This window comes from Podarcis raffonei, chromosome 10 (assembly GCF_027172205.1).
Source record: "Podarcis raffonei isolate rPodRaf1 chromosome 10, rPodRaf1.pri, whole genome shotgun sequence".
In the NCBI taxonomy this organism is placed as follows: Eukaryota; Metazoa; Chordata; class Lepidosauria; order Squamata; family Lacertidae; genus Podarcis; species Podarcis raffonei.
In genome coordinates this window covers 68,119,868-68,146,254 of record NC_070611.1, presented here as the reverse complement: position 1 = coordinate 68,146,254, position 26,387 = coordinate 68,119,868, and the positions used below count along the sequence as shown (strand labels likewise).

General features: G+C 47.7%; 1 long non-coding RNA gene across 2 annotated transcripts in view; it reads right to left on the bottom strand.

Moving 5' to 3' along the window:
• Nucleotides 1–26,387, bottom strand: part of LOC128422761 (uncharacterized) — a 217,364-nt gene that overhangs the window by 127,853 nt on the left and 63,124 nt on the right. The gene's annotated exons all lie outside the window — the stretch shown is intronic.

Sequence of the window (26,387 nt, the reverse complement as noted above, 5' to 3'; positions counted from 1 at the left end):
TCGGCCTCATCCAGGGTTTGTGTTTGTGAACATAGCCCACATTTTTGTGTTCTGCTTCCTGTCGTTCAGGCTAAACGTTTAATGACAGGCCATGCTCTGTAAGTCTGGAAGAGTTCTAATTTCATATGGAAGCAATAAGCATACGGAGAAGAGAGAGAAAAAACGTTTCCGAGCACAATTCAAAGTGTTGGTGCTGACCTTTAAAGCCCTAAACGGCCTCGGCCCAGTATACCTGAAGGAGCGTCTCCACCCCCATCGTTCTGCCCGGACACTGAGGTCCAGTGCCAAGGGCCTTCTGGTGGTTCCCCCACTGCAAGAAGCCAAGTTACAGGGAACCAGGCAGAGGGCCTTCTCGGTGGTGGCACCCGACCTGTGGAACACCCTCCCACCAGATGTCAAAGAGAAAAACTACCACCAGACTTTTAGAAGATATCTGAGGGCAGCCCTACTTAGGGAAGCTTTTAATGTTTACTAGGTTATTGTATTTTAATATTCTGTTGGAAGCTGCTGGAGTGGCTGGGGAAACCCAGCCAGATGGGTGGGGTATAAATAATAAATTATTATATTATATTATATTATTATTATACCAGTTGCTGGAAACCACAGGAGGGAAGATTTGCTCTTGTGTGCGAATCCTGCTTGAGGGTTCCCAGGTATCTGGCTGGCCACTGTGAGAAGAGGGTGCTGGACTAGAGAAGTCATTGGGCCTGATCCAGCAGGCTCTATCTTACGTCCTTACGGTGTGTGGCCATCACCCTAGGCGAGTGTATGGAAGTCCCATTGATCTAAATGGCATCCAGTTCAGCCTTGCAAATAAGCATGCCGAATTTACTGGCCTGCAACTTATATCCTGCAAGCTTTCTAACAGCTCCGACCCATAAGCAAGATGAGGCCGTTGTCTCCGGATGGGTTGAATGGCAAATTGGTACCCACCAGCTAGAGATGCCAGAAATTTCCAATGGGAATTGAAATGGGAAATTGCTTTACACCATTGGGGTCTCCTAGCTTGGTATTGTCTACAACCCAATGACCCATTGCCTTCCAAATGTTATTGGACTGCAACTCTCATCAGCCATTTAGTTTCCTTCCTTACCCTCTTCCTGAACTGCTGGCTGCTGTTCCACACACTCACATCCACCTACCCTGTCCCCTCAGCCAGAAGTGTGTCACCCTATTTGAGCATGGGTGGGTATCTCATTCAGCAACTCGGAGAGATTTCCAGCCATCAAGAGACCACCTCCTTTCTGTTCGCTTCCATTGCTGATGGCCACCCTAGACTCTTAACCAACAATCTGACTGCCAAGGGGTGGTCAGTCAGGGAGTGGTTTTCCTCCTACTGTGATTCCTGCACTTACTTGCTCCAACATACGGTACATGTTAACTTTTTGCAAAGGAGAAATTTCTTGTGAGAGACTAATAACAACAACATCATCAACATCATCAACAACAACAACAATAATAATTAGTACCACTGTAGTTTCTGGGTCACCTTCAAAGGTAGCCCCATGTAGACAACTGCTTGCTTATGGGTAATAATAATAATAATAATAATAATTTATTTATACCCCGCCCATCTGGCTGGGTTTCCCCAGCCACTCTGGGCGGCTTCCAACAGAACACTAAAATACAATAACCTATTAAACATTAAAAGCTTCCCTAAACAGGGCTGCCTTCAGATGTATGTTAAAAGTCAGATAGTTGTTTTTCTCTTTGACATCTGGTGGGAGGGCGTTCCACAGGGCGGGTGCCACTACCGAGAAGGCCCTCTTCCTGGTTCCCTGTAACTTGGCTTCTCACAGTGAGGGAATCGCCAGAAGGCCCTCGGTGCTGGACATCAGTGTCCGGGCTGAATGATCTGGGTGGAGACGCTCCTTCAGGTATACTGGACCGAGGCTGTTTAGGGCTTTAAAGGTCAGCACCAACAGTTTGAATGCTTATTATGTAAATAGAGCTTTTTTCCTATCCCTGCCTTAACACAGAGAGCCCGTCTCCTTCCTCCACCCGACTTCGCCAACTTATTTCCATGCTCCCCAAAGCCATATGACTGAGGTTTGCAGAAGTCTGTTGCAGACCAGCCTGCGGGGAAGAGGAGAGGGTAGCTGTCGCAGCGACAGCTGGGGTTCTGCCCTCCAGTTTCATTTCTTTTAAAAAATGTGCTCTTGTTATGTAAGTCTGTGGGAAGGATGGAAAACTACTGACAGATGCAGTCTCTCTCTCTCTGTATGTGTGCTCATTCCCTGCCAGTGACTCACAACAGGAGAGGTTGTAACTTAAGGGGCTGCAGAGAGCACTGGGATGGTCTGTGCCTTGGGCAGGTGTGCTAGAAATCCCAACTGCTGTTGGCCTGGAAAAAGCCTTCAGCATTTCTTAAAGCAAGAAGTGTGGGTGAGAAAAGCAAAGTCTAGCCGTGGGACCGCTCTCTGCAGCTGTGTGCGCACCAGATGCTTAAGGAACATTTAAAGCCCATAGCTCCTGCCAGGGAATCATGGAAACTGTAGCTGATCCCCCTCACAGAACTATAATTCCCAGCACCCTGACAAACTACAGTTCCCAGGATTCTTTGTGGGGTGGGAGTCCTAGGTACATGGGCCTACGACACATGTACCTACAGACTGCCTCTCCTGGTATGCCCCGCGGGGGACCTTAAGGTCCACAAATGACAACATTTTGGAGGTCCCAGGTCGCAAGGTGGTTAGATTGGTCGCAACTAGGGCCAGGGCCTTGTCAGTACTGGCCCCGACTTGGTGGAACGCTCTGTCACAAGAGGGCCCTGCGGAACTAAGTATTTGTCATTACAAAAGACTAGCCAGGCACCCCAGGGTATCCAATCAAGTAAGCATTAATAGGTAACCTGCCAGACAGGAGGTAAACAAAGCACTCAGATTTCTGTTGTAGACCGCCCTTTCTGTAATGTAGGTATGATGTTTCTGGGGGTGGTCTTGGACTTCAAGGCGGGCAATTTAAAATGTCTATATAAGGGCGGACACACCTTGGTTCTGGGTCCTCCTCCTTTCCTGTGTGTGAGAGGAGCACCCTGCTGCAACAGTTCAATAAAGATCAGGCTTACTAGTTCCTTTGCTTCTCAATATTCTCTGGTTGGCCTCTGTTCTTTTCTCCGACCGATGGAGAACCTACAGAGGACTCTATAAGGGCTCTTGTGTCCCCCATAAAGGAATGAGGGCAGATTTACGTTTATTACACACGCCATCCAAGTTGCGGGGCATCGTCACACCTTTATCACAAGGTGTATTCGTGCATGGTCTCTTCAGGCAAACACACGCACCAATATGGAATAGAGGTTTCTCATCCTGAAATAAAGCTTGCCCCTATCGTGCATTGCCTGGGACCCAAGATAGATAGCTCGTTCCCAACCGATTTCAGTCTGTGAAGCTCCCAGGTCACCTTCAAAACCTAGGGCATTACGCATTTATCACAAGGCATAGGGAGGTGGCAGAATAGCCAAGCAGAAGGCAGGTCAGTTTCATTCAACCCAACTCTCTCTTGCTTCAGTGATGGTTGTTGAAATGTAAAGACCTCAAGCGCAGAGAGGGGGGAGAAAATGCACCATTCTGCCTGGGGGTAGGCGCAGTGAGGTCATCCCAGGACACGTTTCCATTCATAACTTTCCATAGAGCTATTTGGGGACATTGATTTAAATCCCGAGGCGTGTAATGCGTATGGCAAAGCCCAGTAGCGGCCCTGGCCGCCCTGTAATTTCAGCTTGCAGTTGAGCTGTTTTTCTTTTCTGCCACCCTTATTAAATTTGTAAACTGCCCTATACCCATAGATCTCAGGGTGGTTCACAGCATAATTGGGCCGATTCGCAACGTAAGAACATTTTTCTTTGGTGCAATTCTTAGGTGCAATTTCCTAGGTGAAGTACTCTGTTTCTCTCTTTGTGTGGCAAACACATTGGTGTGGCAGGAGTGGACGGCAAGGGTGGCAGAAAGATTTGAGGACAATTTAAGGAATGTTTAAACATTTCAGTGTAGTATGGTATGGTATGAATTATTATTAATATTGCTTGCAAAATATGGATAGATAACAACAACAACAATTGGTGTGGCGTGAGCAAATTTTTATTCTGAAAGTGTGGCCCAGAGGCAGAAGTTTGAGAACGACTGTCTTGCATTCTAGCTCCTGCATGGAAGCTTATTCTAAAATTAAAGGCAAGATATAGTAGCAGCAAAGGGACGTGGGTGGCGCTGTGGGTTAAACCACAGAGCCTAGGACTTGCAGTTCGAATCCCCGCGACGGGGTGAGCTCCCGTTGCTTGGTCCCTGCTCCTGCCAATCTAGCAGTTCGAAAGCACGTCAAAGTGCAAGTAGATAAATAGGTACGACTCCAGCGGGAAGGTAAACGGTGTTTCCGTGCACTGCTCTGGTTCGCCAGAAGTGGCTTAGTCATGCTGGCCACATGACCCGGAAGCTGTACGCCGGCTGCCTCGGCCAATAAAACGAGATGAGCGCCGCAACCCCAGAGTCGGCCACGACTGGGCCTAATGGTCAGGGGTCCTTTTACCCTTTACCCTTATAGTAGTAGTAGTAGTAGTAGTAGTAGTAGTAATTTATTTATATGTCACCCATCTGACTGGGTTCCCCCAGCCACTCTGGGCAGCTTCCAACAAAGTAAAACACAGTAAGACATCAAACATTAAAAACTTCCCTATACAGGGCTGCTTTCAGATGTCATAGAAGTGGTTTGCTGGGGGAGTGGAGCTTAAATGAAATAAAAAAGGAAGAGGCACTAGATGGAAGGGCATTCCAGCACTGGAGAACTGCTAAGGAAGAAAGGGATGCATTCAACTGCGTCTTCCAAGCAGGAGCTGGTAGTTCAAGGATGCGTGCCTGGGAAGCAGAGCTTTTGTAATAATGTCTGTGGCCAGGCACCTTTTATCCCACAACAGTCGGAGCCAAATGCGTTCTTAAAATATAGCTCGAGCACCCTCTAGTGTCTGTGGGGGGAAGACGAGGAAATAGGAGCGAGCAAGAGAGGTTTTCTTACGACTGTTCCATTCTTTGCTGCAACCAGAAATGACCGCAAGGGTCACAACCCAGATTCTCCAAATGTCCCTATTTTCAGGGACAGTCCCGGATTTACAGAAGCTGTCCCGGTTTCTGATTTGGTCCTGGAATGTCCCGCTTTTCCTTAGGACATCCCTATTTTCATCGGAAAATATTTTCATCGGATAGTGATGTATGGAAGTGAGAGCTGGACCATAAAGAAGGCTGATCGCCGAAGAATGAATGCTTTTGAATTCTGGTGCTGGAGGAGACTCTTGAGAGTCCCATGGACTGCAAGAAAATCAAACCTCTCCATTCTGAAGGAAATCAGCCCTGAGTGCTCACTGGAAGGACAGATCCTGAAGCTGAGGCTCCAATACTTTGGCCACCTCATGAGAAGAGAAGACTCCCTGGAAAAGACCCTGATGTTGGGAAAGATGGAGGGCACAAGGAGAAGGGGACGACAGAGGACAAGATGGTTGGACAGTGTTCTTGAAGCTATTAACATGAGTTTGACCAAACTGTGGGAGGCAGTGGAAGACAGGAGTGCCTGGCATGCTCTGGTCCAGGGGGTCACGAAGAGCCGGACACGACTAAACGACTAAACAACAACAACATTTTCATTGGATAAATGTTGGAGGCTATGGAGTTATGCGACCCCCAATTGTTGTTGCTTGTCTTCACTTACCCCATCCCAGTGCCCTGCTCATGGTTGTGGAGAATATTCTTATGTTATGAATTCTCCATGTTGCTATTAAGAAAAAGAGGTCGGAATAGGTGAATAGTTATGCGAACTGTCCCTGGAACACGGGACTTTTCTTCTTTCACTTCTCAGTCTTCTAAACCTCGCTCAAGGTTGCCATCTGAACTAGCCAGAGGTTTAACTGAGAATCAATCACAGTCAGTCCATCATTTGGAGAACCAAACTTTAGAATCATTTTGTCCCCAAAATGGCAATGAGATGTTTTGTGTTGGCGACTGTAACCTTGGTTTAAGTTAGGGTTGCTGTATGTCCGGAATTCAGCCTCCTTAAGCAGCATCCGAGCAGAAATCACTGAAAAGTTGGGGAATGGGGAGCAGGGAAGCTCAACAACTTTGCCCAAAATAGCACAAATTTCGTGTCTGGATTTTCTCTTTTTGAAACATGGCAACCCTAGTTGGCCCCTTGTTTATATATCTAATGCTGGTGTAATAAATGAAAATCTGCCCTTATTCCCTTATGGGGGTCACAAGAGCCCTTACAGAGTCCTTTGCAGGTTCTCCATCAGTCGGAGAAAAGAACAGAGGCCAACCAGAGAATATTGAGAAGCTAAGCAGCTCATAAGCCTGATCTTTATTGAACTGTTGCAACAGGGTGCCCCCTTCACATGCAGGAGAAGGAGGAAGACCTCAAACCAAGGTGTGTCCACCCTTATATAGACATTTTAAATTGCCCGCCCTGGAGCCCAAGACAACCCCCAGACACATCATACCTATATCACAGAAAGGGCGGTCTACAACAGAAATCTGAGTGCGTTGTTCATCTCCTGTCGTTGTTTATCTCCTGTCTGGCAGGTTACCTGTTAATGCTTACTTGATTGGATACCCTGGGGAGCCTGGCCAGTCTTTTGTAGTGACAAATACTTAGTTCCTGAGCCAGGTCACAGGCTCACCCTTTTCATACACAGGCATACCCTTAAGACAGGATTTGTGAAGGAAAAGACAATGGGGAGGCTTTTCCATTTTCCTTGACCTTGCAGAGGAAACATTTGGTCAGTTTGGGAGCCAAAATGGCTCCAGGACTGCCCTCATGTGCTGCCTCAGACATGTGGCCCATACATTTATGTACGTATTTGCCTGGCACATCCATGAACATTTGTTATATATAAATAAGACCTTAATTTTTTTATTTCACTGGAAACGTATGGGATGGGGTCTCGCTGAGCACTTTTAAGCCACGTTGATTTTACACAGGACAGCGTTGCCACGAGGTAACCCCACTTCAGTGACTGTCGCGTGAGTAGCCCAAGGCCCAGGAGCTCTCTAGGCCAGCTTTAGCAGCCGCTGGTTTGCTTTGTAAAGAGGAGCTATTTATATACCTCGGCCGGCCTTTTGTGGGGCTTTGCTGAAGTAAGCGGCGGGCAAACACAATAGCCGCCACCCTGTTTAAAGCCCTGGAGATTAGCTGCTGTTTTATTCCCCTTTGATTGCATTTGGTGTTCCAGGAACCTTGTGATTTGAGCATCAGCAAAGGCCCTGAATCATATAAATGCAGCCTTTGCCAAGTTTCCCTGTCACCAAACGGGCTGCCTTTCGTTGTGTCGTTGTGAGCCAGGCTAGCAAGAATGGTAGTCCTCAGAAAATAAAGGGAAATAAGGCAGTTTATGCTGATTTTCTGATTTCCCCCTAACTGTTAAATTGTGCTTTATGTCTGAGCTTTCACACAACCTAAAAGCCATTTCCGGGAATTATATTAGTGCAAGTTTACCGCTCTGCCTTACTCGCAAATTGTTAAGTTGTGGGTGAACATATCAGACGACACAGCGATTCTTCAAACAGCTCTTGTTTATTCACAGGCCAGGACAGAACTGAACTGAAGGGTTCAGTCAGCCTGCTTATATAGAGCTCCAGTACAACGTAACTGTATCAACTTTCTAAAACTATCCAATCACTGAACGTCACTTTCGATCCCTTATTTGCATAACTATCTACAGTATCCCCCTGCTGGCCCAGGGTGAGAACTTCAGTACATAACACAAATGATGTTGTTTTTTCTGATAGCAAATAACATGGAAAAGAGCGCTGTGCGATATTTCTGGAAGCGGCTTTACAGCCATGCGAAAGGTCAGACAGGAAACGGAAACCAGCAGCTAGTGAAACGTTTGTAAAACAGAATAAACTGGTTCCCACTGTGACTGGCTGGGCGGAAGGCTGGGAGATCAGCAGCAGGGGGCGCCAGAGCCAATGACAGATAGAGAGCAGTGTCCACCAGGCAGCTGGTCCAACTTTAGTGTAGAGGAAAGCTAACATGATTTGGCCTTCTGAGTATAGAAAAAGGTGCACGATAAGGCAGCCTTATCAAGGCTGGAATTGGCAACAGATGCTGCTACACTACAGCTCCCATCATCCTTGCATGTTGGTCCTGCTCGTCAGAACTGCCAGGAGTTGGAGTCCATCAACAGGATACCAGATGCAGGAGGAGAGTATGAAGTATAAGAAATCAGTCAAGTTGGGAGAAAGCTTGCAGCTGGGCGCAGCCAGGTTCTGGAGCAGGGAGAAGGCAGTTGGGCAAAGGAAAAGGCCTAGGGAATAAAGGGGTGTGGCAAGTGAGTGAGAGAGAGAGAGAGAGAGAGAGAGAGAGAGAGAGAAAGAGAGAGAGAGAGAGAGAGAGGGGGGAAAGGGCCTTAGCTCATTAGATATGCAGATGACACAACCTTGATGGCAGAAAGGGAGGAGGAATTAAAGAACCTTTTAATGAGGGTGAAAGAGGAGAGCACAAAATATGGTCTGAAGCTCAACATCAAAAAAATGAAGATCATGGCCACTGGTCCCATCACCTTCTGGTAAATAGAAGGGAAAGATATGGAGGCAGTGAGAGATTTTACTTTCTTGGGCTCCGTGATCACTGCAGATGGTGACAGCAGCCACGAAATTAAAAGACTCCTGCTTCTTGGGAGAAAAGCAGTGACAAACCTAGACAGCATCTTAAAAAGCAGAGACATCACCTTGCCAATGAAGGTCCGTATAGTAAAAGCTATGGTTTTCCCAGTAGTGATGTATGGAAGTGAAAGCTGGACCATAAAGAAGGCTGATCGCCAAAGAATGGATGCTTTTGAATTCTGGTGCTGGAGGAGACTCTTGAGAGTCCCATGGACTGCAAGAAGATCAAACCTCTCCATTCTGAAGGAAATCAGCCCTGAGTGCTCACTGGAAGGACAGATCCTGAAGCTGAGGCTCCAATACTTTGGCCACCTCCTGAGAAGAGAAGACTCCCTGGAAAAGACCCTGATGTTGGGAAAGGTGGAGGGCACAAGGAGAAGGGGACGGCAGAGGACGAGATGGTTGGACAGTAATAATAATAATAATAATAATTTATTATTTATACCCCGCCCATCTGGCTGGGCCTCCCCAGCCACTCTGGGCGGCTTCCATAAAAACCAAAAATACAGTAAAATATCACACGTTAAAAACTTCCCTGAACAGGGCTGCCTTAAGATGTCTTCTGAATGTCAGGTAGTTGTTTATCTCTTTGACATCTGCTGGAAGGGCGTTCCACAGGGCGGGCGCCACTACCGAGAAGGCCCTCTGCCTGGTTGCCTGTAGCTTTGCTTCTCGCAATGAGGGAACCGCCAGAAGGCCCTCGGCGCTGGACCTCAGCGTCCGGGCAGAATGATGGGGGTGGAGACGCTCCTTCAGGTATACTGGACCGAGGCCGTTTAGGGCTTTAAAGGTCAGCACCAACACTTTGAATTGTGCTCGGAAACGTACTGGGAGCCAATGTAGGTCTTTCAAGACCGGTGTTATATGGTCTCGGCGGCCACCCCCAGTCACCAGTCTAGCTGCTGCATTCTGGATTAGTTGTAGTTTCCGAGTCACCTTCAAAGGTAGCCCCACGTAGAGCGCATTGCAGTAGTCCAAGCGGGAGATAACCAGAGCATGCACCACTCTGGCGAGACAGTCCGCAGGCAGATAGGGTCTCAGCCTACGTACTAGATGGAGCTGGTAAACAGCTGCCCTGGACACAGATTTGACCTGTGCCTCCATGGACAGCTGTGAGTCCAAAATGACTCCCAGGCTGCGCACCTGGTCCTTCAGGGGCACAGTTACCCCATTCAGGACCAGGGAATCCTCCACACCTGCCCGCCTCCTGTCCCCCAAAAACAGTACTTCTGTCTTGTCAGGATTCAACCTCAATCTGTTAGCCGCCATCCATCCTCCAACCGCCTCCAGACACTCACACAGGACCTTCACCGCCTTCACTGGTTCTGATTTAAAAGAGAGGTAGAGCTGGGTATCATCCGCATACTGATGAACACCCAGCCCAAACCTCCTGATGATCTCTCCCAGCGGCTGCATGTAAATGTTGAAAAGCATGGGGGAGAGGACAGAACCCTGAGGCACCCCACAAGTGAGAGCCCAGGGGTCTGAACACTCACCCCCCACCACCACTTTCTGAACACGGCCCAGGAGGAAGGAGCGGAACCACTGTATGACAGTGCCCCCAGCTCCCAGCCCCTCAAGACGGTCCAGAAGGATGTTATGGTCGATGGTATCAAACGCCGCTGAGAGATCCAGCAGAACTAGGAAACAGCTCTCACCTTTGTCCCTAGCCCACCGGAGATCATCAACCAGTGCGACCAAGGCAGTTTCAGTCCCATGATGAGGCCTGAATCCCGACTGGAAGGGATCCAAATGGTCCGCTTCTTCCAGGCGTGCCTGGAGTTGTTCGGCAACCGCTCGCTCAATCACCTTGCCCAAGAATGGAAGATTTGAGACTGGGCGATAGTTGGCCATCGTGGCCGCATCTAAAGATGGTTTTTTAAGAAGCGGTTTAATAACCGCCTCTTTCAGCGGGTCTGGGAAGGCTCCCTCACGGAGGGAAGCATTCACCACCCCACGAAGCCCATCGCCCAGTCCTTCCCGGCTAGCTTTTATAAGCCAGGATGGGCAAGGATCCAGGAGACAGGTGGTTGGTTTCACTCGTCCAAGCAGCCTGTCCACATCCTCGGAGGTAACAGATTGGAATTGATCCCACTCAACTTGACTAGACAGAACTCTAGCACTCTCCCGCCCCGGCCCTGCTCCCACGGTGGAGTCTACTTCTTCCCGAATCTGAGCGATTTTATCTGCAAAAAACTTTGCAAAATCATTGCAGGAGAACATGTGGCCCGTACCGGGCCCCGATGTTGCAGGTGGTTCCGTTAAATTGTGAACCACCTGAAAAAGTCTCCTGCTGCTGTTTTCTGCAGATGCAATAGAGGCGGTGAAGAAATTCTTCTTCGCCGTCGCTATCGCCACTTGGTAGGCTCGACGTTGAGCTCTAACCTGTGTCCGGTCAGATTCGGAATGAGTTATCCGCCACTGGCGCTCTAGCCGTCTCAACGATTGTTTCATTGCCCTCAGATCCGTGGAAAACCACGGGGCTGTCCGGGCTCCATGCAATCGGAGAGGGCGCTTCGGAGCCAAACAGTCAATAGCCCTGGTTAACTCCACATTCCAGCGGGCCACCAGGGAATCAGCTGAAAGGCCATCAACATGGGATAAAGCATCCCCTACCACTCTCTGGAAACCATTTGGATCCATTAAGTGGCGGGGGCGGACCATCCGAATTGGTCCCACCTCCCTGCAGAGGGGATGGGTCGCAGAGAAGTCCAGTTGCACCAGGAAGTGATCTGACCATGGCACTTCTTTCGTTTCGCTTTTACTTAGTGTCAGATCACCAACATCCATAGAGGTAAACACCAGGTCCAAGGCATGTCCGCAGCTATGGGTTGGGCCAGACTTATTCAGGGACAGCCCCATGGAGGCCATGCTTTCCACGAAGTCCCGAGCGGCCCCTTGTAAGGTCGTGTCGGCATGGATGTTAAAATCCCCTAGGACGACCAAGCTAGGTGTCTCCAGGAGAACATCCGCCACGACCTGAAGCAGCTCGGGCAGGGAATCCTTGGTGCAGCGGGGAGGTCGGTACACCAAAAGGAATCCTGTACTGCCCCTATTGCCCAACTTCCAGAACATGCACTCGGAAAACTGGGTCCTCCCAATAGGACGCCTGGTGCAGACTAATGACTTCCTAAAAATCACTGCAACCCCCCCTCCCCGCCCACATGACCTGGGTTGCTGTGCGTAAGAGAAACCTGGTGGACAAGCAGCGGCAAGGACAGGCCCATCTGCTTCATCCAACCAAGTCTCTGTTACACATGCCAGGTCAAGTCCTCCATCCATGATCAAGTCATGGATGGCAGTGGTCTTATGAATCATTGACCTGGCATTGCACAGCAGCACCTTCAGGTCATGTGGGTATCCCTTGCTGATTCTAGTATCCATCCGGTCAGGACCAGACCCGGAGGCAGGAATAGTCCTCAGACAACGACTAAACCTGCCCCCTCTGTAATGACGTGGTCTAGTCTTAGCGTAACTCCTCCTCCTACCCGTGTTCTCGAAGCTACCAACATGAGTTTGACTAATCTGCGGGAGGCAGTGGAAGACAGGAGTGCCTGGCGTGCTCTGGTCCAGGGGGTCATGAAGAGTCGGACACGACTAAACGACTAAACAACAACAGAGCATCTGCTTTGCATGCAGAAGGTCCCCGGTTCGATCCCCGACTCCCCTGATGACGTTGAGAGACCACCAGCAGGCAATGGCTTTCCAGCCTGGCTTGTCCCACCCTGTGACTCTGTACGCATTCAGGCTGCATTCATTTACTAGCGACAAAGCCCCATTGAACGATGTGGGGTGTACTTCAGAAAAGACTCGTGTGCTCTTTTAAGCTTTAATGCAATTGTCACTGTCTGTATTTATTAATTTTTTTGCATATAATTTCCTTTGAGCTTCGCTGCTTGCATTTCCCACTCTGCACCCCTATACAGTGGTACCTCGGGTTACAGACGCTTCAGGTTACGCGGAACAGATTACTTCTGGGTTTTGGCGCTCGGGCATGCGAAGAAACACTAAATTGCACTTTGCGCATGCACAAAAGTGCCAAATCGCGACCCGCGTGTGCGCAGATGCGGCGCTGCGGGTCACAAACGTGTCTCCCGCACGGATCACGTTCGCAACCTGAGGTTCCACTGTACGTACATATGCCTGCTGATGTAGGCTAACACTTTGTGCATCTCACGATGTGGGACTGTAGCCTAGCCTATTTGCTAAATCTCAGATTCTGCTGATTTGCCTTGCCCGTGGGTGAGGAATGATTTGATGGAGAGACAACACTGCCACCTACTGACCCCACCTAAGAAATGCATCTTCAACGTCAAAGGCTTTGAGCGAGATGGGGAAACCTGCAATGCCCTGGGTCGGCTGATGCAGGTGGAAGTCCACCGATGTAGTATGGAATAGTGGCTTGAGCATCTGGGGAAAATAATAATAATAATAATAATAATAATAATAATAATAATAATAATAATAATAATAATTTATTATTTATACCCCGCCCATCTGGCTGGGTTTCCCCAGCCACTTTGGGCGGCTTTCAACAAAGTATTAAAATACAGTAGTTTGTTAAACATTAAAACATTAAAATGTGGTACCCTTGGTGCTGAAATGAAAAGGGAGACAGAAACTTGCCTGTCTAGCCTGGAATTGTGTGTCCTGAATGGCAGCGACTGCTGGAAGATTCAAGACAGCTAAATGAAAGCACAGTGGCACCTCGGGTTACAGACGCTTCAGGTTACAGACTCCGCTAACCCAGAAATAGTACCTCGGGTTAAGAACTTTGCTTCAGGATGAGAACAGAAATCGTGTGGCTGCGGCGTGGCAGCAGCGGGAGGCCCCATTAGCTAAAGTGGTACCTCAGGTTAAGAACAGTTTCAGGTTAAGAACAGACCTCCGGAACGAATTAAGTTCTTAACCCGAGGTACCACTGTACCGTATTGACCCAAATATAAGCTGCACCCAAATATAAGCCGCACCTTTAAAATTCAAGGGGAAGAAAGAAAAAAAGACAATACCCGTAAATAAGTCGCTCCCTTAAAAATCTGCAGGCACTCACACCCATTCCGTTTTACCGTACGTCTGTTTCAGCAGCGATATCATAAATGCCAATTTTTTGTAAGGTCGCAAATTTAAGGCGCACTTTAACTTTTCATGGTGTAATTTGGGGAAAAAAGTGAGGCTGGTATTCAGGACAATACGGTACTTCTTCACACAGCACAGAGTTAAACTATGGAACTCCACACCCCCCCCAGAAGACAATGATGGCCACCAATCTAGATGGCTTTAAAAGAGGTTTAGACAAATTGACAGAGGAGAGGGCTGCCAATGGCTGCTAGCCATGATATAACTGTGTTTGGCTTCCACAGGAGGGGAAATGCTCTCGCCCTCAGATCTCACACTTGTGGGTTTTCCACAGGCATCTGGTTGGCCACTGGGAGAAGAGGTTGCTGGACTAGATGGGCAACTGGCCTGACCCAGAAGGCTCTTCTCATGTTCTTATGCCTCTGTGGCCAGTGTGGTGTAGTGGTTAAGAGCGGTAGACTCGTAATCTGGGGAACCGGGTTCGCGTCTCCGCTCCTCCACATGCAGCTGCTGGGTGACCTTGGGCTATCACACTTCTCTGAAGTCTCTCAGCCCCACTCACCTCACAGAGAGTTTTTTGTGGGGGAGGAAGGGAAAGGAGATTGTGAGCCGCTTTGAGACTCCTTCGGGTAGTGATAAAGTGGGATATCAAATCCAAACTCTTCTTCTCTGCGGATGTTTTGTTGGGTTTGCTTTAGAGGTTATTGTTAGCAGCATATTGTTCTGGGTTGTCCCCCCCCCATGCATCAAAAGTTTCTTGGAGACCCTATATGCATCGAGCGTCTGAAAAATGACAATGATTGCAACAGTGGTGCTGGTATCGTGCCAACGGCGGCTTCCCTGAAACACTTCTTTTGTTCTGGGGTGCTTCCTGCACTGCAAAGACTTTGTTCTCTGAATCCTTGTGAAATTCTTGGTCTTTGTAAGCGCTGCAGTTCAGCCGAACCAGAGCGGTTTCACATTCTTTCTTGCTTCTTTTGAAATGACTCTCAAATAACCCAACCTCCCCTCATGTCTTTCTTCCTGCTGACTCACTGCTTAGTAAAAGCACGAGCACCACAGGACAATAGATCTTTTCGAAACGCAGTTGAACGCCCTGCAATCGCATCAGTAGCCCCTACACATGATGCTCTCATGTGCCAACTCCTCCGCCCACATCTCTATGAGAAGAAGTCATTATTTGACCCTGCAATCCATCCTCCTTCTGCAGAGGCTCTGAAAAGTGCAGAGAAAGCCATTCTTCACCTTCACAACGTCCTGTTTCACCGCCAAGTTAAGCAGAAGTTAGGAACCTAGGAATCGGAGTTGCAGAAGAAGAGAAGAAGAAGAGTTTGGATTTGATATCCTGCTTTGTCACTACCCGAAGGAGTCTCAAAGCGGCTCACAATCTCCTTTCCCTTCCTCCCCAACAACAAACACTCTGTGAGGTGAGTGGGGCTGAGAGACTTCAGAGAAGTGTGACTGGCCCAAGGTCACCCAGCAGCTGCATGTGGAGGAGCAGGGAAGCGAACCCGGTTCACCAGATTACGAGTCCACCGCTCTTAACCACTACACCACACTTAATATTCCCTATGCTGAGTGGCTGTGGCTGTCCAGGGTTCCATGTGATTTCATGGGTTATGTTTACCATTTTTTCCTACAGAGAAAAAACTCACGCATGGCACAATCGCGCTCACCCCCCCCCGAAATGTCAGTGTATCTGATGCATTCCTTTCATAAAAATTATACAGTGGATGCTCGGGTTACGAACGCAATCCGTGCGGGACGCAGCGTTCACAACCCGCAGCGCCACGTCTGTGCACGCACGGGTTGTGATTTGGTGCTTCTGCGCATGTGCAAAGCGTGATTTAGTAGTTCTGCACATGCACGAGTGCTGAAACCCGGAAGTAGCCTGTTCTGGTACTTCCGGGTTTGGCGCAGTTCGCAACCTGAAAACACACAACCTGAATCGTCTGTAACCCGAGGTATGACTGTATACCCTTTGAGTGTAACACCCCCCGAACAAACCTCAAAGAGGTTTACAAAAGATAAAGAAAAAAAGAAAACACTTGCAAGCACTGAGAACTTAAAAAAAAATTAAAACCAGCAATAAGCTAAAAACAGATTAAAATACATGTCAATGTTCTATATATCTGGGTAGGCTTGTTCAAACAAAAGGAATTTTTAGCAGGTGTTGAAAAGAGAACAACGAAGGCATCTGCCTGATGTCAATAGGGAGTTCCAAAGTGCTGCCACACTAAAATATCAATTTCTTACAAATGTAGAACAGGCATTATGTGTCAACAGCAATAGTGCCAGTTCCGCAGATTGAGGCCGTCAAGAGCACATGTGTGGAATAAGACATCTCTCAGGTTTGCATTTGACAGCCCTGCCTCTTTCTTATTCTTCCATTTCATTTTATTTTGGGGCCCCAGTCCAGGGGGAGGGGTGCTTGCCAAAATGCCCAGTTAGCAAAGGCTTAAAATAAATAAATAATGCCAAACGTGTTTCCTGAAGTTCTTTGTTCTTCACTCCCACGTGAAATACCCAGTTCTGTTGCAACGAGTGGAAATTTTGCAGGTCAAGCTGTTCCGAGTCGTTCGACTGAGAGGAGCCAAGCTCCCTTTTAACTTTGGGTTGATGACAATCTCACCCTGCTAAGATTTCCTTTAAATAGAGAGGCGATTGTGACCGAGTGTCGACAGGTGTTTCTTGCAAAGTGAGTCACCCTCAGCCAAGCTGCCTGGCTGTCTTCCAGAAGCGGTGATGGTATCTCAAAATGTGAGAAGCACCAAAAGGTTTTTTTTTATAAATTTTTTTTTATTCAAAATTAAAACAAGACATATTATCAAAAAACATATCATCCTTGTTTCCCCCCATTTTTCCTCCCTCCCCCCTCTCACACAACCCCCCACCCCCGACTTTCCTCAGTATTTGGTTTCTCTAAGAATGCTGTTTTCTGCATGTCACAAAGTTGTATAGATCCTCAAACTATTTAGCTGATTATTATCAATAAAAAGTTTGTGAATGTTTATTCAAAACCTGCCAAGGAGTCCAGTTCACTTTGTTGCATCTTCAAATACTTTGTAAAGGGTTCCCATTCATCCTTAAAGTCACAGTTATCCTTGTCCCGTAGCTTATATGTCAGTTTTGCCAGTTCTGCATAGTCCATCAATTTTTCTTGCCATGATTCTTTAGTTGGGGTTTCTTCAGTCTTCCATCCTTGTGCTACCAGAACTCTTGCGGCCGTTGTCGCATACATGAAGATGTTTTTCAGCTTTTTTGACAGGTCTTTCCCTACAATCCCCAACAAAAATGCCTCGGGTTTTTAGACAAATGTTAAATGGAACATTTTCTTCAATTCATTGTATATCATTTCCCAAAATTTTTTAATTACGGTACATTACAATCCCACCACATATGATATAATGTCCCTTCCTTTTCCTTACACTTCCAACATATATTTGAACTAGTTTTGTACATTTTCCCTAACTACACTGGTGTTGTGTACCATCTGTACATCATCTTCATGTAATTCTCCTTCAATAGGGAACAGTCTGTAAATTTTAAATCAGTTTTCCATAATTTTTCCCAATCTTCCATCATAATGTTGTGACCTACATCTTGTGCCCATTTAATCATAACTGATTTTACCTCTTCATCTTTCATCTCTCATTCTAATAATATGCTGTGTGCGGCCTTCAGTAATTTCACTTTCCCTTCGATCACTTCCATTTGAAACCTAGATCTTGTATAATTGAATCCTTTCTTGCTGTCTTCTTTATGTGTTCCATATAGTTGTCGAGAAGCACCAAAAGGCTTGCGCAGTCTGTACGCGACCCACGGCCGAGGTTTGCTCATTCTCAGGGACAAATCTGGCATCACACAAAAGGAATTGAAGAGAATGCAGGGAGGGTGTCTTGCATTCTTGTTTCTCCCCCCCCCCCCACCAAGATCTTTATTGAAACTTAACATATATTCCATTCTTAGGGAAATCAGCCCTGAGTGCTCACTGGAAGGACAGATCATGAAGCTGAGGCTCCAATACTTTGGCCACCTCATGAGAAGAGAAGACTCCCTGGAAAAGACCCTGATGTTGGGAAAGATGGAGGGCACAAGGAGAAGGGGACGACAGAGGACTAGATGGCTGGACAGTGTTCTCGAAGCTACAAACATGAGTTTGACCAAATTGCAGGAGGCAGTGGAAGACAGGAGTGCCTGGTGTGCTCTGGTCCATGGGGTCACGAAGAGTTGCACATGACTAAACGACTAAACAACAACAACATATATACATAATAACCAAAATTCCCAATGATTCCCTCACATAAAATATAATATCTAAATTACAACAGCTGCATAATTATACACTTAATTATAAAACCCACCACCCACTGCTTTCCTCCACAGCAATTCGACTTCTTTCTATTTATTTCTACCCCTCTGCATTCTATAATAATTTTTTTTTGTTAAATTCTCATTTTTCCTTCTTTCTTTATTGGTTTTGTTATTGCTTACCTTTTTTATTCCAAGCCTATCAGCACGTCACTTTTAGAACAATATTTCGACATATAATTTTTGAAATACTTCCGCTCCATTCTTAACTTTTGATTTGATTGATATCTTATAATTGAAGTTAATTTTGCCAATTCTATATCCTCACTTAATTTACAAATCCACTCTTCCTTTGTTGGTGTGTCCTGGGATTTCCATTTAGTGGCAGTCAGGGAGGATGTCTAGCATTGTGTTCACACGTTACGTTTGAGTGTGCAACCCATGTACACAGCAGTGGTGTTCACATATTGCATTCAACAGGTGTGCTCTGTGTGCCTGTGCCCATAAATAGCTGGTGTGCAAGGTTATGCACATGTAATCTCCAAGGTGCACAGAGTCCCATGTACGCAGCAGGCAAGATGTGCAAATCAAGCAGTGTGCAATCTTTCGCAAACACTTGCAAATGCGTAGGAACAGTTTGTACTTGCGTTCAGTACAATGTGTGTCAGGGAATGGTCTGAAGACAAGTTCTGGGGAATGCATTCTACGGCAGACCACCTTCTCTCCAATGGAAAGCTGGAGGGGGCAGAATCGCCCCCCCTTGTCCACAGCGTGTTCAGAAGCAAAGTGAGAGGCAGAAGAAGAAGAGTTTGGATTTGATATCCCGCCTTTCACTCCCTTTAAGGAGTCTCAAAGCGGCTAACATTCTCCTTTCCCTTCCTCCCCCACAACAAACACTTTGTGAGGTGAGTGAGGCTGAGAGACTTCAGAGAAGTGTGACTGGCCCAAGGTCACCCAGCAGCTGCATGTGGAGGAGCGGGGAAGCGAACCCGGTTCACCAGATTACGAGACTACCGCTCTTAACCACTACACCACACTGGCTAAGCTGAACAGCTTAGGGAGTCGTTAACCAGTTACGAGATAATGACGACAGAACCACAAGGGAGGGGGCAGCTAGATGAGGCGGCACTTGAGAACGTGGAGGACCCCCCCACCTCGGACTCGGAGGTCTGAATGTATCAGAGAGCAAAGGAGTCAGAGGGAGGGAGGAACTTCCCATTGGCGCCCAAAATGCTGCGGAAGGAGGATTAGACTAGGCAACTGCCCACCTTGCGGAGAGCTGTGTATTTGTGCTTGCAACATGACACTGTAATAAAAGGACCATAAATCTATCAGATGCTCGTTAATTCTGGTTAATTCATTAATGCTGGTTTTGACCTTTAAAGCCCTTTGCGGCCTAGGACCCACATACCTATGGGACCGCCTCTCCTGGTATGCCCCGTGGAGGACCTTAAGGTCCACAAATGACAACATTTTGGAGGTCCCAAGTTGCAAGGTGGTTAGATTGGTCTCAACTAGGGCCAGGGCCTTTTCAGTACTGGCCCCGACTTGGTGGAATGCTCTGTCACAAGAGACCAGGGCCCTGCGGGACTTGACATCTTTCCGCAGGGCCTGCAAGACAGAGCTGTTCTGCCTGGTCTTTGGTTTGGACTCAGTCTGACTCTTATGTTTCCCTCCCCTTATGGTTTTGATCTATGGGCTACTGTTAAAATGAGGTAGCATTTTAAATGGCATTTTGACCTGTATTTTAAATTGGTTCCCTTCCCCTATTATGTTTTTACTGTAATTTACTGGTGTTAGCTGCCCTGAGCCCGGCTCTGGCCGGGGAGGGCGGGGTATAAATAAAATATTTTTTATTATTATTATTATTATTATTATTATTATTATTATTATTATTATCATCATCATTTGTGAAGTTACAGAAGGGAAGGGAGGGAGGACTCTCGATGCCTGACAATGTGTGAACAAGTCTACTGAGTCAGACCAGTGGTCCAAGCAGCTCAGCCTTGTCTGCACCAGGATTTATAACACCCAGTAAAGGTAAAGGGACCCCTGACCATTAGGTCCAGTCATGACCAACTCTGGGGTTGCGGTGTTCATCTCGCTTTATTGGCCGAGGGAGCTGGCGTACAGCTTCCAGGTCATGTGGCCAGCATGACTAAGCCACTTCTGGCGAACCAGAGCAGCGCACGGAAATGCCGTTTACCTTCCCGCCGGAGTGGTACCTATTTATCTACTTGCACTTTGACGTGCTTTTGAACTGTTAGGTTGGCAGGGGAGCTCACCCCGTCGCGGGGATTCGAACCGCCGACCTTCCGATCGGCAAGTCCTAGGCTCTGTGGTTTAACCCACAGCGCCACCCAGTAGAGAGGGTTTAATCCATCCCCCTAAAGCATTTTTGTTTTGTTCCCCCGCTTAAGATTCCACCAATTCTGACAGGGGAGGCAAAAAGCAGAAAAAGAAAGCAGACACAGCAGCGATGAGATGGGCAGTGCAGAGAGCCCTGGTGGGCATTCACTTGTCTCCTTTCCTGGTAATCAGATTGATCATTTGATGAACAGAAATGGGGTGATACAACCCCAGCTCCTCAGCTGGTCTGGATGGATTCGCTGAAGGAGGTTCTGGGTGGCAGCATGGCTACCTGCCTCTGACCGTGAAGGGAGGCCACACCTACTTTTGTCCACGCTCTCTGCTGATATGTGGCCCTTGGGAGGCTAATATGTGGACCTCGGGTGAAAAACAGCTAGCCACCCCTGGTCTACATTCACCAGCGACATTTGTTTTGAAATTTGAGTGCTGTAGGTGTTTCTCCCTTTGGTCAATTCTCTCTCCCCACCTCAGGATCAGCCCCCTCCCCTTAAGAGAAATAGAAAGTTCACATGCTAAACCTTTCAAAGTGATCTAGGTAAAAGATGGATCCAGTAGAGTTAACCTGAACCTTGAAAAGACCATAGAGCTGAAAGAGGAAGCGGGGAAGAGCGGCGTCCTTCCAATTTCCTCCTCCAGATGTATTTTTCAAGAGAGAAAGAGGTAACCTTCCTCATCACCTCATGAGCAAGACGACAAGTGAGAAATTGTTCTGCCCGGACACTGAGGTCCAGCACCGAGGGCCTTCTGGTGGTTCCCTCGCTGCGAGAAGCCAAGTTACAGGGAACCAGGCAGAGGGCCTTCTCGGTAGTGGAACGCCCTCCCAACAGATGTCAAAGAGAACAACAACTACCAAACTTTTAGAAGACATCTGAAGGCAGCCCTGTTTAGGGAAGCTTTTAATGTTTAATAGGTTATTGTATTTTAGTGTTTTGTTGGAAGCCGCTCAGAGTGGCTGGGGAAACCCAGCCAGATGGGCTGGGTATAAACAAATTATTATTATTATTATTATTATTATTATTATTATTATTATTAATGACCGTCATAAAACTTCATATCATGCTTTTCGCTTTCAGAAATGAACATCTCTTAAGGCCAGCTCTGATGCAACGTACTACTGAACAGCTCACTGCAGCCAATGTGAGCATTACCTGCTTTGGTCTCCCTACGAAAACACTTGCTCCCATTACCGCGGACAACATTTTATTTACCTGTACAAACATCACAAACAGTTTTCCAAAAATCCGTATTATTGACAAATTTAATTAAACACTGCAACCCGGCCATAAGGAATATGCACACACAGAGAGCACTTCCATTGACCAGAGGGGAAAAACAACAACAGATTATGGAGACCTATTGAATGAGCACCACTAGAAGTCCTATGTACATATGAGCAAAACGCCCATCATTATGATAGGCAGGGCAAACAGTAGAGCTGCGTGTTGCAAAGATCAGAGTGGGAAGGCTGGGCCACATAGATTTGTGTGGAATTTGCGGGGTCCTTCTCAGTAGAGGCTGGGCTACCCGATGTTGGGCAGAGTAATAAGTTAGGCTATGGCTAAGGCAAGATATACAGCAGGCATGGAACTTCTGGTCTTAGTTATGCCACCTCATGAGACACACTTATGCGAAGGATGGCGAACATCACCTTTTGATGTAAGTGGTCCATATCTCAGTGGCTGGACATCTGCTTTGCATGCAGAAGGTTCCAAGGGTCAACCCCCTGAAGATTGAATCAGGATTCAAGATGATCTTACCAGATTGGGGAACTGGGCAATATGTATTCCAATAGGGACAAATTTAAGGTTCTACACTTACGCAGGAAGAACCAGCTGCACCTGGATTGCCAGTAGTACATGTGAAAAGGATCTAGGGATTTTAGTCGACCACAAGCTTAGCATGAGTCAACAGGGTGATGCAGCAGCAAAAAAGCTAACGCTATTCTAGGTTGCATCAACAGAAGTCTAGTGTCCAGATCAAGGGAAGTCATAGCACTACTGTATTCTGCCTTGGTCAGACCACACTTGGAATACAGTGGTACCTCAGGTTACATATGCTTCAGGTTACAGACTCCGCTAACCCAGAAATATTACCTCGGGTTAAGAACGTTGCTTCAGGATGAGAACAGAAATCGTGCTCCGGCGGCACGGCAGCAGCAGGAGGCCCCATTAGCTAAAGTGGTGCTTCAGGTTAAGAACAGTTTCAGATTAAGAACGGACCTCCGGAACGAATTAAGTACTTAACCCGAGGTACCACTGTACTGTGTCAAATTCTGGGTACCACAATTTAAGAAGGATATGGACAAACTGGAACATGTGCAGAGGAGGGCAACCAAGATGATCAAGGGTCTGGAAACCAAGATGAGGAACGGTTGAAGGAGCTGGGTATGTTTAGGCTGGAAAAGAGGAGACTGGGAGGAGATATGAGTCATCTTCAAATATCTCAAGGGCTGTCACATGGAGGATGGAGCCAGCTTGTTTTCTCTTGCTCTGGAGGGCAGGACCCGAACCAACGGATTCAAGTTACAAGAAAGGAGATTCCGACTAAACATCAGGAAGAACTTTCTGACAGTAAGAGCTGTTCAAGAGTGGAATAGACTCCTTCAGGAGGCGGTGGGCTCTCCTTCCTTGGTGGTGTTTAAGCAGAGGTTGGATGGCCATCTGCCATGAATGCTTTAGCCGAGATTCCTGCATTGCAGGGGGTTGGACTAGATGACCCTCGGGGTCCCTTCCAACTTGACAATTCTATGATTCTATGATATCCTGGTCTGAAGCTCAACATCAAAAAAACGAAGATCATGGCCACTGGTCCCATCACCTCCTGGCAAATAGAAGGGGAAGAAATGGAGGCAGTGAGAGATTTTACTTTCTTGGGCTCCATGATCACTGCAGATGGTGACAGCAGCCACGAAATTAAAAGACGCCTGCTTCTTGGGAGAAGGGCAATGACAGGCCTAGATAGCATCTTGAGAAGTAGAGACGTCACCTTGACAACAAAGGTCCGTATAGTTAGAGCCATGGTTTTCCCAGTAGTGATGTATGGAAGTGAGAGCTGGACCATAAAGAAGGCTGATCGCCGAAGAATTGATGCTTTTGAATTATGGTGCTGGAGAAGACTCTTGAGAGTCCCATGGACTGCAAGAAGATCAAACCTATCCATTCTGAAGGAAATCAGCCCTGAGTGCTCACTGGAAGGACAGATCGTGAAGCTGAGGCTCCAGTACTTTGGCCACCTCATGAGAAGAGAAGACTCCCTGGAAAAGACCCTGATGTTGGGAAAGATGGAGGGCACAAGGAGAAGGGGACGACAGAGGACAAGATGGTTGGACAGTGTTCTCGAAGCTACAAACATGAGTTTGACCAAACTGCGAGAGGCAGTGGAAGACAGGAGTGGCTGGCGTGCTCTGGTCCATGGGGTCACGAAGAGTCGGACACGACTGAACGACTAAACAACAACAATGATATCCTGGTAGCTCTGGGAGAAACCCTGGTCTGAAATCCTGGAGAGCCAATGTCAGAGCTGGATGGATCTATGACCGGAGTAAACGTAAGGCAGCTTATAACTGGTTGGTATCTGGTTGGCCACTGTGAGAACAGGATCCTGGACCGTATGGCCCACTGTCCTGGTCCAGCAGGTTCTGCTTATGTTTTTATCTTCCCAGGTCCCTGACAAGAAAGAGTCTTTCCTGTTACCTCCACCCTTTTAACTGGAGATGCCAGGTGTGGCGTTTCCCCACCTAGGTGTGTGACATCATACTGGGTTCATAGGGAAAGGGTTAACTAATTGTAAAATGACTAACCAATGGGAACCCAGGGGGCAGAGTTAACTGTGTACAGTGGTACCTCGGGTTAAGTACTTAATTCCTTCCGGAGGTCTGTTCTTAACCTGAAACGGTTCTTAACCTGAAGCACCACTTTAGCTAATGGGGCCTCCCGCTGCTGCCGTGCCGCCGGAGCACGATTTCTGTTCTCATCCTGAAGCAAAGTTCTTAATCTGGGGTACTATTTCTGGGTCAGCAGAGTCTGTAACCTGAAGCATATGTAACCTGAAGCATATGTAACACGAGGTACCACTGTATAAGGTTTAAGCACAGAGGGTTTTTTTGGGAGAGTTAGAGTTAGGGTTAGGGTGGAGAAGACAGTCTGGAGTGGGAAGAGACAGATAAGATAAGTCTGTGGGTTGGGCTAATCTGGTGTGAGAGAGGGAGAGAATTTGTTAAGAGGAGTCAGTCAAACAGTTGAGATGGTCAGTCAGAAGGTATTAGGAAGGTATAGGCCGGTAAAGAAACTAAAGTTAAGATACCGACAGGAATATTATCGGAGAAACCGTAAATTTGTTAATGTCTGTAAAATAAACTTGGTTTTTTTGGTTCACTTTTAACAGCTAACTGGGCTCAGTGTTTTACCAGAGAGTAACAGGTTGCTGGCAGCGGGGAAGCGAGCAAAGTGGTAGCCCAGGGATCAATAGACCGTTAAACGTCCGGGGACCCTGTGTGATCGCCACACCAGGGATTGAATTTGGGACCTTCTCCACGCAAAACACATTCTCTCTGCCGCTGACCTATGACCTTTGGAAAGTGCAAGCATCAAACGAGAAACAGACAGTATCTCTTGAAGCCAAACGGGAATGAGTTATCTCATGAGTCCCACAGAGATAGCCCAAAAACCTGGAGGAGCTCTCACAGGTGAGGAAAACCACACAGGGACTCGACAGTCCTGTGAGGTGGAACTCACAAGACCGAGATCTTGCAGAAGCCTCACAGGATCACAGCAAGATCTCGAAAGGACGAAGGAGGTAGATCGGGACACTAACGGAAATGTGGAGGATTTGCTACGGTGCGGCTCATGTTGAAGTCAAGTTCGCATGCAAACTGCTTGCAAAAGGACTTCAGAATGACGGCTCTCAGCTGATCGGCACTGGCAGCCATCACCCTTAAAGTCCAGTTGTCTGCATTTTGAACTCAAACTGCTGGAAAATGATGTCTCTCAGGACTCATCAGCTGATCAAAGCTGGCCACCCCATTGGCTGAATGAGGGCATGCCTGACGGCTTACTCCCTGGCTCAGCCAATCCCAGTGGGGCTCCCTGTCAGTGAAAATCAGCTGATTGGTCCTGAGGAATAATGCGGAGCCCGCTTTAAGCTCCTCATTCCTCCTTTGCATCTGCCCTGATGCCATGTACAGTGTTCAGGGGGGAGGCAAGTGGATGTGGTTTGGAGAAAACATCCTCACAGGCCAGTTAGGATCCCTGTTGGGCCTTATAAGCTCTGAAGACCAGAGGTTCACCACCGAAGGGCAGAACGATGGAACTGAGTAAAAGGCCCCCATGTTATCACAGATATTCCCTTCTTAAGTGTTCCTCCTGGGACATCCACACCATTCAGCAAACCACAGTGGCTCAGATCCAAACAACTGCCAGCAGGGGGTGAGAACGTATTAGTGGCGTTCTGTCAAACCACGGTGCAGTGTGTCAGGGGCTGAATTGCCAGGTGTGAAACACGGTGAATGAGGAAGATAGCAGGAGGCGAAAATGTATTAGTGCCGTTCTGTCAAACCACAGTGCAGTGTGTCAGGGGCTGAATTGCCAGGCATGAAACATGGTGAATGAGGAAGCTAGCCAGCCATGGCATGTCAAAACTCGTGGTCTTGAAAAGAGCTTGTGCGGTGCCAGTTCCAGGAGACTTTGGGGAAGATGTTCTCAGTGGGTCTTCCTCTCTGTGTATGCTATCCCCATCGTCCTCACAGCTGTTGCCACTGCCCATTTGCTTGGGAGGAAATCACCGTCTCCCAGCAGGGCCGGCGCTCCCGTTGGACAGAGTGAGGCGGCTGCCTCAGGCGGCAGGCAGTAATTGGCAGCAGATAATGGAGGATACAGTGATGTGGGCCATGCAGCCTGCCCTACACCAACTAAGTTGGTTGAATGCCTTCAGCTGCTGCCTAATGAAGCCGCCCTCCAGCCCTGGCCTCTGAGCTTGTGCAAAATCTTGTGC